This window comes from Podarcis cretensis (assembly GCF_951804945.1).
Source record: "Podarcis cretensis genome assembly, chromosome: 12".
Classification (NCBI taxonomy): Eukaryota; Metazoa; Chordata; class Lepidosauria; order Squamata; family Lacertidae; genus Podarcis; species Podarcis cretensis.
In genome coordinates this window covers 11,961,330-11,978,881 of record NC_137181.1, presented here as the reverse complement: position 1 = coordinate 11,978,881, position 17,552 = coordinate 11,961,330, and the positions used below count along the sequence as shown (strand labels likewise).

At 44.3% G+C, this 17,552-nt stretch overlaps 1 long non-coding RNA gene across 1 annotated transcript in view; it reads right to left on the bottom strand.

Annotated features, from left to right (window-relative positions):
* LOC307199361 overlaps nt 1-13,105 on the bottom strand; it is a 30,665-nt gene extending 17,560 nt beyond the window's left edge. The window contains exon 1 of the long non-coding RNA XR_013831925.1: nt 12,884-13,105. This is a non-coding gene — a long non-coding RNA (uncharacterized lncRNA). The remainder of the gene's footprint in view (nt 1-12,883) is intronic.
* Nucleotides 13,106-17,552: the final 4,447 nt, after the last annotated feature.

Genomic DNA, 17,552 nt, shown 5'->3' with positions numbered 1-17,552 from the left:
CTAAAGCCATTTGCATGCAACAAAATATGTATTTTATCAAAGTAATTGTTGATCCCTTATTGTGGCTGCTGATCCCTTATTTTCGAGGCTGCTGATCCCTTATTTTCAAATCTGTAAGTTGACAGCTATGACACACACAGGCAAACCTGCATGCCCCCATGATTGAGGGGGCTTGCGCCATGTGACTTGCTCGCATCATGTGCACACGCCACAAGGCGCGCTTGCGTGTTGTGTGCACACTGTGGCTTGTGCAGCATGTGTGAGCGAAGTGAGCATGCTGGGTGGTGTGAACGAACAGCGTGTACACGTTGCTGTGGGGCCCCTCCTTGAAAATTTTGAGGGGGCCCAAGGCATCTCTAGGTAAGGCTGGGAAAGATCCCTGCCTGAAAGTTCCGAAGAGCCTCTGCCGGTCCGTGTAGACAATACTAAGGTAGATGGACCAGTCATCTGGCTCAGTATAAGGCAGCTTCCTAGGCTCCTAGGCTTTTTCATTCCAGGAATACTGTTTTTATCTGTATGCAAATGGATGGGAACGGTGTGCTAGATTCACCAGCTAAAACTCACATGAATATTCAGTTAATCGAGTTGCAGCCCTATAAATTATGCAAATCAATATATGCATCCTTTACATACTGTCAGTTTACCTGCTTCCTTCTGTTTCAGACATAACGTCTGAGCTCTGGACCTATACAGTGGCACCTCGGGTTACATACGCTTCAGGTTACATATGCTTCAGGTTACAGACTCCGCTAACCCAGAAATAGTGCTTCAGGTTAAGAACGTTGCTTCAGGATGAGAACAGAAATCTTGCTCTGGCGGCACGGCGACAGCAGGAGGCCCCATTAGCTAAAGTGGTGCTTCAGGTTAAGAACAGTTTCAGGTTAAGAACAGACCTCTGGAACGAATTAAGTACTTAACCTGAGGTACCACTGTACTTTCTACCCCATCCTCCCCTTGTTTGCCAGCTTTGGCACTCCTGTCCTGGACTTTTAAAGCCATGTTTCCACCTTATACCTGAAATGGGGAGCTGTGGCTTAATGTCACTTTGCTAACCAAGATCTGAAACCACATTTGAACAGCAGTCTGGTTTAGAAAAGGCGGGGGGGGGAGCAGCCTGGTATTACTAATTTACTTTCAGATTTTCTATAGGCATCTGGTTGGCCACTGTGAGAACAGGTCTAGAGGGGCCGTAGGACTGATCTAGTAGACTCTTATGCTTCCGTCTCTCTCTCTCTCTCTCTCTCTCTCTCTCTCTCTCTCTCTCTCTCTCCTTTCAGGATTTATATCCTGACCCTTCAGCCAAAAAGGCTTTCAATGAAGGCTCCAAAAATGGGTAGTAAGTACTTAAAATATTGAGACAAGAAAGCCTTGCTAATCTGCTCCAAATAACTCAGGAGATCAAGGTAGACATTTTGCATTGGTATACCCAGGAACCAGTTTAATCCTATAAACGAATAACCTGCAATATTATGCAAGAACACTGCAAAAAAAAAACCACCACAAAATAATTCAGTTTTTTAAAAAATAAAATAACAGAAAATAGAATGCAGAGTAATTAGAGCAAAGAATAAAGTGGGAGATAAAAAAGACTGAATGCCGCCAGAAGACTCAAATATAAGTCTTAGCAGTTAGGAATGGACAAATGTGCCAGTCGTGTTTGTTATGTACTGAAGTTCTCACCCTGGGCCAGCAGGGGGATACTGTAGATAGTTATGCAAAAGAAGGATCAAAAGTGATGTTCAGTGATTGGATAGTTTGTATGCAAATGAAGGATCGAAAGTGACGTTCAGTGATTGGATAGTTTTAGAAAGTTGCTACAGTAACATTGTACTGGAGCTCTATATAAGCAGGCAGACTGAGCTCTTCAGTTCAGTTCTGTTCTGGCCTCTGAATAAACAAGAGCTGTTTGAAGAATCGCTGTGTCGTCTGATATGTTCACCCACAACTTAACAGTGTTTGTCTCAGTTTCTCATTTCTCCAGTCTTAATTCCATCACCCACATTTCCTCACTAGTTTGTGATTTTGTTTTATTTTTTAAAAGTTCTCACAAATTTTCATCAGGATTTTAGTGGTCGTATCTCCTAGCATAGAGATTTTTGCAAGCAATGTTGGGCTACGATACATCTAGGATCTTCCAGGCATATCCGGAATTTGTTTCTGGATTTTCACTTTTTGAAATATGGCAATCGTACCCTAATGCAATGCTTTTTTCTGTGCCCTCCACTGCACAAATATAATCTTTTAAAATGCTCCCTTTCCCCTTATGTACATATTTGCACTCACATATTTTTTTGGCCTGAGAGCTGCATTGCAAAAGCCAAGAAAGTTCATGTTTCGAAGGATAGCTGTGTTTTTGGCCCATGCCTCATTTCAGGAAGTGAGGAGGTTCACAATAAAATTAAAACTAAACTGAATTTCTTCCCAATCCCCAAGTACAGCACATGGAATTTTGGTTGCCATGTGCACATTAGCCCTGGCAAGGAGGACCTGAGATTTAGTACTTTTAATAGCATTTGTGTTACAGAACCATTCCCCCCCCCCCCATAAAGCAAGCAGGCCCAGCAGAAAACGCTACTTCCAGCGCACTCTGTGCTGAATTAACATTTACGCAAGATAATCAAGCCTTGCAACTTTCCTGCACAGGGGCCCGCAATAAAGGGATTTTACATTTATCATCTCTGTTAATTGTAATGAGCCTAAAACTAATGAGCCATACCTCTAAACTCCATTTAAGACAATAGCTAATTGCTTCATTTTAATAAGTGTTGACAGAAAAGAGGGCAGAACAATGACTGAATGCTCAATTACTACACAGGCCAGAAAATGAAGATACAGAATATTAGTGATGTATACACACAATCTGAAATGCAATTAGAGCCCAGAAAGTAAGAATGGGGAATACTTTGGGAATGAGCCCGCAAATAGACTTGTCTGCTTTCTGAACATATCGCTGGGGTTGAGAGAAGGAGGCAGGTCCCTTAATGAGGGAGTGTGCAACAGGGGAAAGGGTTTTGGCTTAGCAACACAGTGCAAGCTCAGTTCCTGGTATCTCCAGTTAGAGATGCGAAAGACGCCTCTTTTAAACCCCAGAGAGCTACTACCAGTTCATGCAGACAGTACTGAGTTAGATGGATCAATGATCTGACTAGACATGGAGCAGTTTACTATGCTACTATGTCAAGCTCAAGGTGTTACAATCTGTATAAAGGTAAAGGGACCCCTGACCATTAGGTCCAGTTGTGGCCGACTATGGGGTTGCGGCGCTCATCTCGCTTTATTGGCCAAGGGAGCCAGCGTACAGCTTCTGGGTCATGTGGCCAACATGACTAAGCCGCTTCCGGTGAACAAGAGCAGCGCACGGAAACGCCGTTTACCTTCCCGCCGGAGCGGTACCTATTTATCTACTTGCACTTTGACGTGCTTTCCAACTGCTAGGTTGGCAGGAGCAGGGACCGAGCAACGAGAGCTCACCCCTTGCGGGGATTTGAACTGCCGACCTTCTGATCCACAAGTCCTAGGCTCTGTGGTTTAACCCACAGCGCCACCCGCATCCCTTTACAATCAGTATATAAAGCCCTTAACAGCTTGGGACCAGATGACCTGCAAGATTGCCTTGCAGGTTGGCACGGTTGCAGGTGACACAGAACACTCGTTCTGGATTCATAAGAAACTGATCTTTTAGCGTGGCTGCACCAACTGGAACCCATTGCCTACTGACGTCAGGCAGGCTCCTTCACTGTACTCTTTTGCGGCCAGCTAAAAGCATTTTCCAAACACGCAGAATGTTGCCGTATGTTTTCATACATGCAACGTAGAATCATACAACTGTAGAATTGGAAGGGACTGTCAGTATTTTCATCCCTCCCATTGCAAGGTCACCAGATCATGTTTGTTTCACTTTCTGTCTGAGAGAAAGGTTGGAGCAGAAGCTACTCTTCCAGACTTCTGTCCCTAGTACTGTTTGGTTCTTCTTTGAGCTGTCTAGAGACAAGATGGCAGTATGACAGAGCTGTTTGTCTCATACATGTTTGTTATGTTCTTTTATGTGTTTAATTAGAAGAAATAAATTAGGTATGCAACGAAACCTCCACAGCTTTGTTGCCATTACTCTGCTGCATTTGAGGTGCTCACATGAGCAAATGTGAGTCCACTGCACCAGGACCTATTCCTCAGGAATGCTGTGTTGCTGTTCCTACGTACCTGTGATTGGAAGGTCGGAGAAGGTGCTCCCAACACCCAACCCATGCAGGCGCTGACGACGTGGGCTGTACAAGGGTGTACAGAAAGGGACCACAGGGGTCATCTAATCCAATCCCCTGTAATGCAGGAATCTTCTGTCCAATGTGGGGCTTGAACCCATGACCCTAAGATAAAGAGTCTCGTGCTCTGCTGGCTGAACTGCCCCAGTTTTTAGCTTATTTTTTATTTTAATTATTTTTTCTTGTTTTGAATAGTTTCTTAAAACTTTTTTTTTACTGGTAGTTTATTGAGGTATTCTTTTGTAAACTGCTTTGGGTGGGGTATAAACTTTTGTGAAATAAATAAACAAAAAGTGTTCTTAAAAGAGCAAAAAATATATATCATGGCATGGAATGAGTGGTGTGGTTGCTGATTCTGATGCATCTCCACTTCATACGGCTCCTCTAATGTCAAGCCTGATTTATTCATGGGATATGCTCCACTGCGACTCTCCCCCCCCCCCATGCCTCTCCTAGGATACCTGGATGGCAGAGTGGCTCCTTTGCAATCCGAGAGATGTATGATCTGAGCCCAACTGTCAAGGGTGCTTCCCAGTCAAAGGAATGCGCACAGCAGATAGTTAAGTATTTACTGTCAAAAACAACACAGTCGCTTCTACAGCTCTGGGCATCTACACGCATCAATCTGACAGCTAGGCAGCTATTCCCAGGTCCACGCTCTATGGAGCAGTTGCAGCCGCAGGGGACCATTCCCACCCCCACCAGTTTACTTGATGGGCAGCTAGAGTGTGATGGCCTGGGAATCCGATTCAGAGGCTGAACCGGAGGAATCCCAGCCTGCACAGGAGTCCCCGCCTCCAGGGCCGGCTGAACTGGGGCAGGGCCTTGATTCTGAAGCACCTGCACCTGTTCTGGATCCTCAGGAGCAGGCACCAGGTGAATCCACTCTGGCTCCAGAGGTGGTTGAGGACTCAGTGCCTGCAGGTGAGTCTCCCCCTGGGCCCAGTAACCCTTCAGCCTCTCCTGAACTGCAGAGGCTCAGGGCAGAGAGGCGAAGGGAACTGGTTTCTCCCAGGAGGAGTGCTCGCCTTAAGGCCAGGAGAGGCGGGTCTCCTGGGGGCCGGGACCGCCCCTGGCCTCAGAGAAGATAAAGGCCAGTCAGCCCGGTCCCAGGTTGCGGGAGCAACGTCGTTGATGAGCTGTTTCGGACAGCATCCAGTCCTGTTTCCCCCAGAGTTCCTGTCCTTGCCCGGCTCCCCACTGTGGACCCCACTTTGCCCAAGGAGAACTGTCTGCCGACCCTCAACTCAGGTCCTGGACCTCGCCCCACGGTAACCTCCCCCCCGGACCAGCACATAGAGACTGCATCTGCATGGAAACTTCCTCTGCTCCTCCCTTTTCAGTTCCCTCCTAGATCTGGGATACAGTGATGAAGAAGGTGGGGGAAGCACCTGACCCTTCACTTGCCCTACCTGCCTCTTCCTCCCCTTCTTCCAACCCACCCTGCACTCCACCCTCTAGCTCTGACCTTCCCCTGCCTCCAACTCTTGCTTCTTGGCTGGTACAGGCCCCTACAAACCACTGCCCCCCTTTCTCTGAGTCCAACTCCAGCCTCCCCTTTCCCCATTACACATTCCTCAGCATCCTGCTAGCCCCTGACGTCAAAGGGGAAGGCCAATGGTGCCTCTCCCATGGGATTTCACCCATTCGGAGGTGGGGTGGCACAATGGGGACAAGGCCAACCACTGGACTCTGTTAACAGAAGGCTTCGGGGCACCCTGGATAAAATAGTAAAACACAACCCCTATGCCCGCCTACCCACAGTTCCTGCCTCCTGTTTCTGGGGTCTCCACACTGCTGATCTCCCTTGTCCAGTGGTTTGTCAACCACTGGTGTGTGCTTTTCACAGTTGCATGACCGCCAGCTGTCCCCTGTTGGGAACCTCCAGTTGCACACTTCTCTCACACGCAACATGCAGAACTGATGTACAGTGGTACCTCGCAAGACGAATGCCTCGTAAGACGAAAAACTCGCAAAACGAAAGAGTTTTCCGTTTTTTGAGTTGCTTCGCAAGACGGATTTCCCTATGGGCTTGCTTCGCAAGACGAAAACGTCTTGCAAGTTTGTTTCCTTTGTCTTGCAAGTTTGTTTCCTTTTTCTTAAAACCGTGCATTCACTTCGAGGAGCAACTCATAGCACGCGGTGTGATAGCCTTTTTTGAGGTTTTTGAAGACTTTGGTGATTTTTGAAGCTTTTCCAAAGTCCGTGCTTTGCAAGACAAAAAAATCACAAGACAAAAAAACTCGCGGAACGAATTAATTTCGTCTTGCGAGGCACCACTGTATCTTTATTTGCAGTGATTCCACCCTCTTCTCCTGCAGTGCAGGCTTCTCTTTGAAGTAGAGCTTACTGAATGGAATGCCTTTCCCCTGTCTGTTATTGAGCCTACAGGGACTGTTGGTTTTGAGGTGTTTCATCAATACTGATTGAGGAGAATGCCCTTCAACTTTATTAACCATGCAGTCTTGGGGCAATTAAGATATAATAATAATAAAAACACTTACACACAACTCCCTTTCAATTGCTTTGTTCAACATTCGCAAGTGTTTCAGGTGCCTGCTTGTGCCAAACTGTGAACTACCGTATTTTTTGCTCTATAAGACTCACTTTTTCCCTCCTAAAAAGTAAGGGGAAATGTGTGTGCATCTTATGGAGTGAATGCAGGCTGCGCAGCTATCACAGGAACCAGAACAGCAAGAGAGATTGCTGCTTTCACTGCACAGCGATCCCTCTTGTTGTTCTGGCTTCTGAGATTCAGCATATTTTTTTCTTGTTTTCCTCCTCCAAAAACTAGGTGCATCTTGTGGTCTGGTGCATCTTATAGAACGAAAAATACGGTGTATTATTTCCAAGGTGTTGCAAAGCGAGAGTTTTTCTAGGTGACCTAGAACCGGTGCCTTTATACAGCAGTGCTGCTTATTATAATCTCCTTTGATTTAGTGCATATTAGGTGAGCTCAATGGTGTGCTTTCGTTAATAAAGCTTCAGAAACTCTCTTCAGCACTAGACAGAATTTGATTTCATTGCCTCCTCCCAATTCTCTTTTCTTGGCAATCAGCACCTGTGCATATTTGTTCTGTGATTCCTGTTTTCAATACTTCGTTCCAGGACCAATTGCACTGTGTTTATGCATCCTTAATTATATTTGCCATATAAGATATGACTTTGGAGTCCCATTTTGAAGCTCATACTCATCTGCTGGGGCCCAGCGTAATTTACAAACCTGGAAAAACCTGGATTCCAGCATCATTGTACATGATGGTGGCACAAACAATATCAACCAAGGTGTCCGTCCCGTGTTGATTCCTTGTAAACATTTATCAGCCAGTCTTTTACAAGCAGGCACAGAAGGGATTTTCTGTTTCAAGCTCTAGCTAATTTTTAAAGATCTCTGCTAATGCGTTTCAGCTCCATGACTGTGTCTTCTTATTATTTTAATTAGCAACTGAAGAATTGTGTTGGGAGCTTAATGGATATCTGAGTACTTTGTAGTTTTCCATTTCATTACAGAAGCATTTGAAATTAGGGCTGGGTAGAATATTCTTCCCTTTTGAGTTGAAAATACACTGATGAGGAGTTAAAATGTTCACCTAAAATTCCTTCCCGAATGGTGGTGAGATCCGCTTGTTTGTTTGTTTTTGCCTGTTTTCCACTATTTGTTTGTCCTCCTTATAGGGTTGCCATATGTCCTCCTTTTCCAGGACACACCCTCTCTTTCATGGGTATGTAAAATGAGAGTTGTCATAGAGATCTATAGTTAAAAGTAGAATGTGTCCTCTTTTTTGCTCTTCAAAATATTGCAACCCCACCTCTAGTTATGTTGCTTTCCTGATGTTAATCCAGGCAATCAGTGAACACCGAGGAAGTGATGATATCACAGCACTGCATACCAGATTGTGCTGTGTAAGAACTTTACTGAGGAAAAACAAAGCTGACTGAGAGTGTGAGAGCAGTAGACACCACTCCCCACCCCAAAACAACAACAACAACAACACTGGGGTGCATTTTAATGCTACAGAAAACATTTATAAAAACCAGCCCATTTTGACTAGGCCTGAGGGTAGTGATGCCTAATCTTCTTACAAACCATACCTCCCACTTTGCAGAGGGAGAACTGGGTTTTGCAGATCCTAGTCAAAGTGGAGAGAACTACCCAGGGAAGCAAGGTTTTTAATGCTGTGAGCCTCTCCATCATAGGATCAGGTTGTGTATACAGTCGTACCTTGGAAGCCAAACGGAATCCGTTCTGGAAGTCGAACGGAACTTCCAAAACATTCAGAAACCAAAGCATGGCTTCTGATCAGCTGCAGGAAGCTCCTGCAGCCAATCAGAAGCCGTGGAAGCCCCGCTGGACGTTCAGCTTCCAAAAATAGTTCGCAAACCAGAATAGTCACTTCCGGGTTTGCGGCATTTGGGAGCCAAAACATTCGAGAACTAAGCTGTTCAACTTCCAAGGTACGACTGTATATGTAAATAAACCACGTATCTTAAAGACACCACAGCCTCCATTGTGTCTCATGCTGAAGGAAACATGGTAAGCGCCTGGAACCCATGGAATCTCACAATGCTCAGAGATTGGGGTGGCATGCAACAATATAGAGAAATATAGAGATTGTCCAGACATTTGTGGTGTCCATTTTTTTAAAAAAAAGCAATAGTGTCCCCGCCCCCCCAAAATGTGTGGTCAAATGGCCAAACATTTCATTTCTGGAGATTAATGATCTTCTTATCTTCAGAGAGATCGTCCTTAATGATCCTATAATCTGCTTTAGGTTGCAGTCGTATGCAGACTTATCAGGAAGTTAGCCCTAATGAACTCAGTAGGATTTACAGCTCATGGTAGTCCTCTCTGGGGTAGCCTCATGGTAGTCCTAGCTGCCCCCACCCGTATGGCCAATGGCCACAGATGGTGGTAGTGGGGTTGTAGTTCAACAACATCTGGAGGAAACCCTATTGGCTAGCCCTGATATATATACAACTTCACGGTTGGTGTCTCTGCAAGTGTGAGTTGTTTCCTTACTCCCCAGAACCTAGCTTGTGATGGATAAGAATATGAAAGTAACAGAAGAGAAGCGGATAGGATAGGGAGCGTAATTACAAGTGCTTGAGGTGGTAAGCTGTTTTCTGAAGCATTCAAGAGGTAAAATAGCAAATTCTAGAAAAAGCAAAATAAATTTGGAAGTTGTAAACCAGGCATCCCCAACCTGTGGCTCTCCAGATGTTTTGGCCTACAACTCCCATGATCCCTAGCTAACAGGACCAGTGGTCAGGGATGATGGGAATTGTAGTCCTAAACATCTGGAGGCCCAAAGGTTGGGGATACCTGTTGTAAACTATAAAGTGCCATGGAGTTTCTACCCTGAGTTTTGTAGCCAGGATATACAACCAAGCTGGGCTAAAGTACTGACCCCAGCCTTTTCTAATTAACACACACACATACACGGAGTGAAGAATCAGTGATCTGTCATACTCAGTCCCCTTTCATTCTTGACTACTGAACATGCCGGCAGGAAGTTCAAAAACATCTGGAGAGTCCCTATCCTGGCCCTAAAGTAAAAGATTACATTTTTCTTTTTCTAGGTAGAAAACAATGAACCACTTCAGAGCTTAGCATCTCACAAATGAAAACACCCACAGGAGCCTTCCACATTTTTCCTTGCAAGCTTTGTTTATACAGATGAATCACACATAGCATTTACGTTCAATAAACTATGCTGATTCTAACACCTCCATTTCTTCTCTATTTTGAAACACAGAAATCTGCGGTGGAGCATTGGATTAAAAAGGTGGGGGGAACGTAACTAAAAACAAAGCCGACTCTCTGGCATATGCTGTGATGATGCACAGAGAAGAATGTGATGATATTTCGAGAATAACATCGACAAGTGGAGTGGAGGTCTCTAGGTGTGACACGAAGAATTCATTATTGCTACCAGTGGGATAAAGGGTGATTGTGACTATTTGTATAGAAATGTTGCCATGTCCCCAGAGTTCCATTCTGCATCCAGTGCCACATTCTGTGATTTTTCTGTGCTTGCACAGGATTGTGACAGTCAAGCACAACTTTCATTATAAATGTCTGGGTGAGCTCTGTGTCAAGAAGACCGGGAGCGCAGTTGGTGAAGAAAGGAATACACTGAGAATATTAACTTCTGAGGGCTTCCAGGATTAACTCAGAATCCACCTTACCAGCAGAAATGGATTTTTTATAATCCAAACAAACAACAGCAACTGTCAAGTATATTTACTTAAGATGAAATAACCCAAGCTCATAAATAAATAGGTAATTCTACGGAGATAATCATAACCCTGTCATTGCAGAGAACCGCTCGTGAACTTTGCTTCAACTGTGGCATTAGACAAGATTCTCAGTAGGGTTAGCCACAACAACAAGGACACTTATTTTCATGCAAATAGGTCTATCTTTCACTAGAACAACCTACTCAGAACAGATGAAAGTAATTTTCTTCCCAAGGAAATATTTGAGGAGGCTTAGGGGACAAAGTATCAGTTTGTTTATTTATTACCTCCCAAAGCCAAGACAGGCTTTTTCACACACAAAGGAACTGAAATGCATTGCCAGAAGCATTGGCCTGCCCTTGGTTTTTATAAGTTAGGAAAAACAACTTAGTGGCTAAGGGTGGGGACACCCACAAATGTTAAAATGCTTTTGCTGCCTTCCTCAGACGCATTGTGGTCAGGGCCCTACATTACCACAATCACAAACAGAGATAGGGAACCTTTTCAGCTTGAGGGCCATATTCCTTCATGGCCATGATTCCAAGAGCCAGATGATGGTTGCAAAAAGCAATCAGGGCAACATCAACACACACTCTGACACACACATCCATACATATGTACACATCACACACACTTACTTTCTATTATCAAATGCACCTGGGAATAATATAGTCAAGTCTTTGTTATGTGTTTGCTATCTTACTGGCGGTATCAGTCTCACAGTTTCTTTCTGGCCTTCCAAGAACCCATAGGGTTCATATAGACAAATGCCACTTATGTCCTCCCCACTGCTTCATTCATCACGATTGTTTTACTTCCTTGGTAAATCAGAGAAGTGAGAACTCTACCTGGTGCACAGTACACAGTACTAAGTTTCATCAATAGTCTACCCCTGGGAGAATCATTGATTGATGACATGTCTATTACCCACCCATGGTCATTGATTGTGACTAATTTTGGGAGAGTTTGCAGCAGGCTGGTGTAAAAAGAATCAGAGTTTCTGCATGGTGAGTGATGGCTTAGATTAATGGCTTGTCATGCAAAGCATCTTCCTCCCACGCCTTTAGCCAAATTTAAAGCAGCAATAAAACAATTGGCAGCATATCTGGAGTTCTTATGCAACTTTATCAATCAACACTAATGTAAAGGAAGCATAACACAAACTCTCAGTAGGCTGTCCATTATCCCGCTGCAAGGCTTCATCTAATACTACCAAACAATAGTCAGAATTTGGGAAAGGGGTGTGTTCATATTATTCAACTTTGGTAGGGATGTCAAACAGTGCAGGGATTTTGAAACATGGGGTTGGATCCAAGCTAAGCTAAGGTTTCACTGAAATCAATGGGGCAAGTTAGCCAAGACTAAATGAAGTCCCATTGATTTCAATGGAAGTTAACTTTGCTAAACTTAGTCTGAATTGCAGATTGCAAGAATAAATAAATAAATATGTGAACTTTTTCCACACTTGAGAGATCACTAGATGAGCAGCAACCAACAGATATAGAAATAATTCTTGAGAAGTAAGGTCAACATTGGCACCATCAAAAATGTATAAGATGCTTAGCATCAAAGGTCATCAGTTTGCCAACAATAATGTCAATCTCCATTACAACCCGCTTCCAAGAACTTGCATACATAATTACACACCCATCACATCTGCTGATATGCTCCTTGTCCCTTACAATCCCATGAGCATAAAAACCAAAGTTTTATTTAATTCTGTTTCCTGGTGGATCTCTAGGGTAGGCTTTTAAGTATTGTTCTGTTTGTACTGTGTTATGTATTGGTTGGGGGGGGGTTAAATCATAAACCACACTGTGATCTTCGGGTGAAGCACAGCATAGAAATTTAATAAATAAATAAAATAACTTATGTCCATTTATTTCAGTGAGTCTTTATCAAGCCTAATTGTATTCAAGATAAGCACAATGACAATTCAGAAGAGTAGTCACGTTAGGAGGAGTCAATTACCATAGCAAGGCTAGGATGATTGTGCTGTCACCAGCTGTTTCAACTGAGAATGGTCACCATGCTTATCTGACTCCAGACTGTAGTCATGCTGTCCCTGCAAGTTGTTGTTCCTTTCATCAATAGTTTTATCCAGATCCATAGTGATACATCCACAGTAAAGTGAGAGATTGTTTCAAAGAGAAATAAATCTCACCCGCACTATAAGATCAGGAAATCTCAGTCCTGTAACAGAGATGGTTAAAGGCACTTTTGAGTGACACTGAGCTGTGCTTGAGAAATCCCAGCTAAGCCATTTGCATCCTCCCCTGTTTGCCTGGCTTCACTCCTAATGCTAATTGGGGAAATAGAGGATGAGCCCTTGTAAGCAAAGCTCGTTTAGATCCTAAAGACAAGCAACTCATATTGAATCTTACCTGCCTGGCTAACCCATTCGTTTTGATGCCAGCTTTGCCTTTTGCCTTCTGCGTGCGCAGAAAGAGAAAGTGTCTTCAGCAAACAGGATTTACCAAGCGGTCATTTCCATAAAGACAAACACAGGAAGTGTAGAGCTACCCTCAAGACATTTTGCTGCCTGAAGTGGAGCAGCAAATGACCCTTCAGCAAACTGGTCAAGTGATTTTTGCACCTGAGGCAGAAAGACTCTTCCCCTCCCTGGCAGTAAAAATAAATAAATAAAATAAAGTACTCTTTTGTGACGCTGCTGGGTGAATCAGCAGCTTGCAGCAGCTTCCTTCCTCTGTCCAACAGTAGGGCTGGCCCTCTGAGAATGAGTAAGCCAGGCATAGGCAAGCTTGGCCCTCCAGATGCTTTGAGACTACAATTCCCATCATCCCTGACCAATGGTTTCTGTTAGCTAGGGATGATGGGAGTTGTAGTCCCAAAACATCTGGAGGACCGAGTTTGCCTATGCATGGACTAAGTTTTTGGGAACTGACTGCTTTTAATTAAAGGAGTGGTGTCATGCTGATTTTATTGTAATTATTTGTATGTTTTAAAGTAACATATTATATATGTCCCCTTCATGGATCACTGCCTTGCCATGGCGAAGGGGCTTGAAGAACTCAGAGAAGCTATGAACTATGCCGAGCAGGGCACCCAAGATGAACAGGTCATAGTGGAGAGTTTTGACCAAACGTGATCCACCTGGAGGAGGAACCGGCAAGCCACTCCAGTATATCCCTGCCAAGAAAACTCCATGGACAAAGACAACAGGCATATAAAAGTTATGACGCTGGAAGATGAGCCCCTCAGGTCGGAAGGCGTCCAACATGCTACTGGGGAAGAGCGGAGGGCAAGTACAAGTAGATCCAGAGCTGATGAAGCGGCTGGGCCAAAGCCGAAAGGACGCTCAGTTGCGGATATGCCTGGAAGCGAAAGGAAAGTCCAATGCTGTAAAGAAAAATATTGCATAGGAACCTGGAATGTAAGAACCATGAACATGGGTAAGTTGGAGGTGGTCAAAAATGAGATGGCAAGAATAAATATTGACATCCTGGGCATCAGTGAACTAAAATGGACGGGAATGGGTGAATTCAGTTCGGATGACCATCATATCTACTACTGTGGGCAAGAAACCCGTAAAAGAAATGGAGTGGCCCTCATAGTCAACAAAAGAGTGGCAAAAGCTGTACTGGGATGCAATCTCAAAAATGATAGAATGATCTCGATACGAATCCAAGGCAGACCTTTTAACATCACAGTAATCCAAGTTTATGCACCAACTACTGGTGCTGAAGAAACTGAAATTGACCAATTCTATGAAGACTTACAACACCTTATAGAAGTGACACCAAAGAAGGATGTTCTTCTCATTATAGGGGATTGGAATGCTAAAGTAGGGAGTCAAGAGATAAAAGGAACAACTGGCAAGTTTGGCCTTGGAGATCAAAACGAAGCAGGGCAAAGGCTAATAGAGTTCTGTCAAGAGAACAAGCTGGTCATCACAAACACGCTTTTCCAACAACACAAGAGACGACTCTACACATGGACATCACCAGATGGGCAGCATCGAAATCAGATTGATTATATTCTCTGCAGCCAAAGATGGAGAAGCTCTATACAGTCAGCAAAAACAAGACCTGGAGCTGACTGTGGCTCAGATCATCAGCTTCTTATAGCAAAATTCAAGCTTAAACTGAAGAAAGTAGGAAAAACCACTGGGCCGGTAAGATACAATCTAAGTCAAATCCCTTATGAATACACAGTGGAAGTGAGGAACAGGTTTAAGGATTTAGATTTGGTGGACAGAGTGCCTGAAGAACTATGGATGGAGGCTCGTAACATTATACAGGAGGCAGCAACGAAAACCATCCCAATGAAAAGGAAATGCAAGAAAGCAAAGTGGCTGTCCAATGAGGCCGTACAAATAGCGGGGGAGAGAAGGCAAGCAAAATGCAAGGGAGATCGTGAAACATACAGGAAATTGAATGCAGATTTCCAAAGAATAGCAAGGAGAGACAAGAAGACCTTCTTAAACAAGCAATGCAAAGAAATAGAGGAAAGCAATAGAATGGGAAGAACCAGAGATCTGTTCAAGAAAGTTGGAGATATGAAAGGAACATTTCGTACAAAGATTTCCATAATAAAGGACAAAAGTGGAAAGGACCTAACAGAAGCAGAAGACATCAAGAAGAGGTGGCAAGAATACACAGAGGAATTATACCAGAAAGAAACGGATGTCTCATAGACCTCAGGTAGTGTGGTTGCTGACCTTGAGCCAGACATCCTGGAGAGTGAAGTCAAATGGGCCTTAGAAAGCACTGCAAATAACAAGGCCAGTGGAAGTGATGGTATTCCAGCTGAACTATTTAAAATTTTAAAAGATGATGCTGTTAAGGTGCTACACTCAATATGCCAGCAAGTTTGGAAAACTCAGCAGTGGCCAGAAGATTGGAGAAGATCAGTCTACATCCCAATCCCAAAGAAGGGCAGTGCCAAAGAATGCTCCAACTATCGCACAATTGCACTAATTTCTCATGCTAGCAAGGTTATGCTTAAAATTCTACAAGGAAGGCTCAAGCAGTATGTGGACCGAGAACTCCCAGAAGTGCAAGCTGGATTTAGAAGAGGCAGAGGAACCAGAGACCAAATTGCAAACATGCGCTGGATTATGGAGAAAGCTAGAGAGTTCCAGAAAGACATTTACTTCTGCTTCATTGACTATGCAAAAGCCTTTGACTGTGTCGACCATGGCAAACTATGGCAAGTTCTTACAGAAATGGGAGTGCCTGATCACCTCATCTGTCTCCTGAGAAATCTCTATGTGGGACAAGAAGCTAGAGTTAGAACTGGATATGGAACAACTGACTGGTTCCAAATTGGGAAAGGAGTACGACAAGGCTGCATTTTGTCTCCCTGCTTATTTAACTTATATGCAGAATTCATCATGCGAAAGGCTGGGCTGGATGAATCCCTAGCCGGAATTAAGATTGCCGGAAGAAATATCAACAACCTCAGATATGCAGATGACACAACCTTGATGGCAGAAAGTGAGGAGGAATTAAAGAACCTTTTATTGAGGGTGAAAGAGGAGAGTGCAAAATATGGTCTGAAGCTCAACATCAAAAAAACGAAGATCATGGCTACTGGTCCCATCACCTCCTGGCAAATAGAAGGGGAAGAAATGGAGGCAGTGAGAGATTTTACTTTCTTGGGCTCCATGATCACTGCAGATGGTGACAGCAGCCACGAAATTAAAAGACGCCTGCTTCTTGGGAGAAGGGCAATGACAGGCCTAGACAGCATCTTGAGAAGTAGAGACATCACCTTGCCAACAAAGGTCCGTATAGTTAAAGCTATGGTTTTCCCAGTAGTGATGTATGGAAGTGAGAGCTGGACCATAAAGAAGGCTGATCGCCGAAGAATTGATGCTTTTGAATTATGGTGCAGGAGAAGACTCTTGAGAGTCCCATGGACTGCAAGAAGATCAAACCTCTCCATTCTGAAGGAAATCAGCCCTGAGTGCTCACTGGAAGGACAGATTGTGAAGCTGAGGCTCCAGTACTTTGGCCACCTGATGAGAAGAGAAGACTCCCTGGAGAAGACCCTGATGTTGGGAAAGATGGAGGGCACAAGGAGAAGGGGGCGACAGAGGACGAGATGGTTGGATAGTGTTTTCGAGGTTACCAGCATGAGTCTGACCAAGCTGTGGGGGGCAATGGAGGACAGGAGTGCCTGGCGTTCTCTGGTCCATGGGGTCACGAAGAGTCGGACACGACTAAACGACTAAACAACAACAACAACATTATATATGTATTTAGTTTTAAGTAGATCAGTAGAATAATAATGACAATGACAATGATGGTGATAATAATAATAGTAGTAGTAGTAGTAGTCTCAAGCCCTGAAAGCTTTGTATCTCCTGGGTGGATTTCATGTTCATCCTGTACTTTCCTGAATGATCAGCATCTGACCACAATTCTCTATCATATGCTATGTGATCTGACAGCACATGAGTCTGTCACCTTGCTGACTCTGGTCAGTGCCTAGATCGGAAACCACATCTCCCAAATTTGCTGAGCTCAAACTGCTCTTAAAGGCATGGAGAAAAGGTGGCAGCCTTAACCCTCTGCCTGTTGTTGCATAGGGGCTGCTCTACAAATTCACTGATCTTAAAACATTGTTTTGCCCTGTTCTTAAGGTTCTTTTAGCCTAAAAGGTAAAGGGACCCCTGACCATTAGGTCCAGTCGTGGACGACTCTGGGGTTGCGGCGCTCATCTCTCTTTACTGGCTGAGGGAGCCGGCGTACAGCTTCCGGGTCATGTGGCCAGCATGACTAAGCCGCTTCTGGCGAACCAGAGCAGCGCACGGAAACGCTGTTTCATTTAGCCTAAATAGCCGAAATCAAGGAGGTCTCCTAGGAAGCAGCTGCAACTGGGGGCAGGTAATCAGGAGCCCTTAGAGGACTGGGTCATTCTGTACCAGACTGTAACAGATGGGAAGGATGACATTCAGTTTTTCCCGGAGAGCTTGAGGAGGATTTATAGTATCAAAGCGCATAAACATTATTTCACTCAGCTCATGCTCTCCTGCACAGCTGGCTTTAGCAGCAGTGCAATGACATTGGTGTGCTTTTCTTCTCT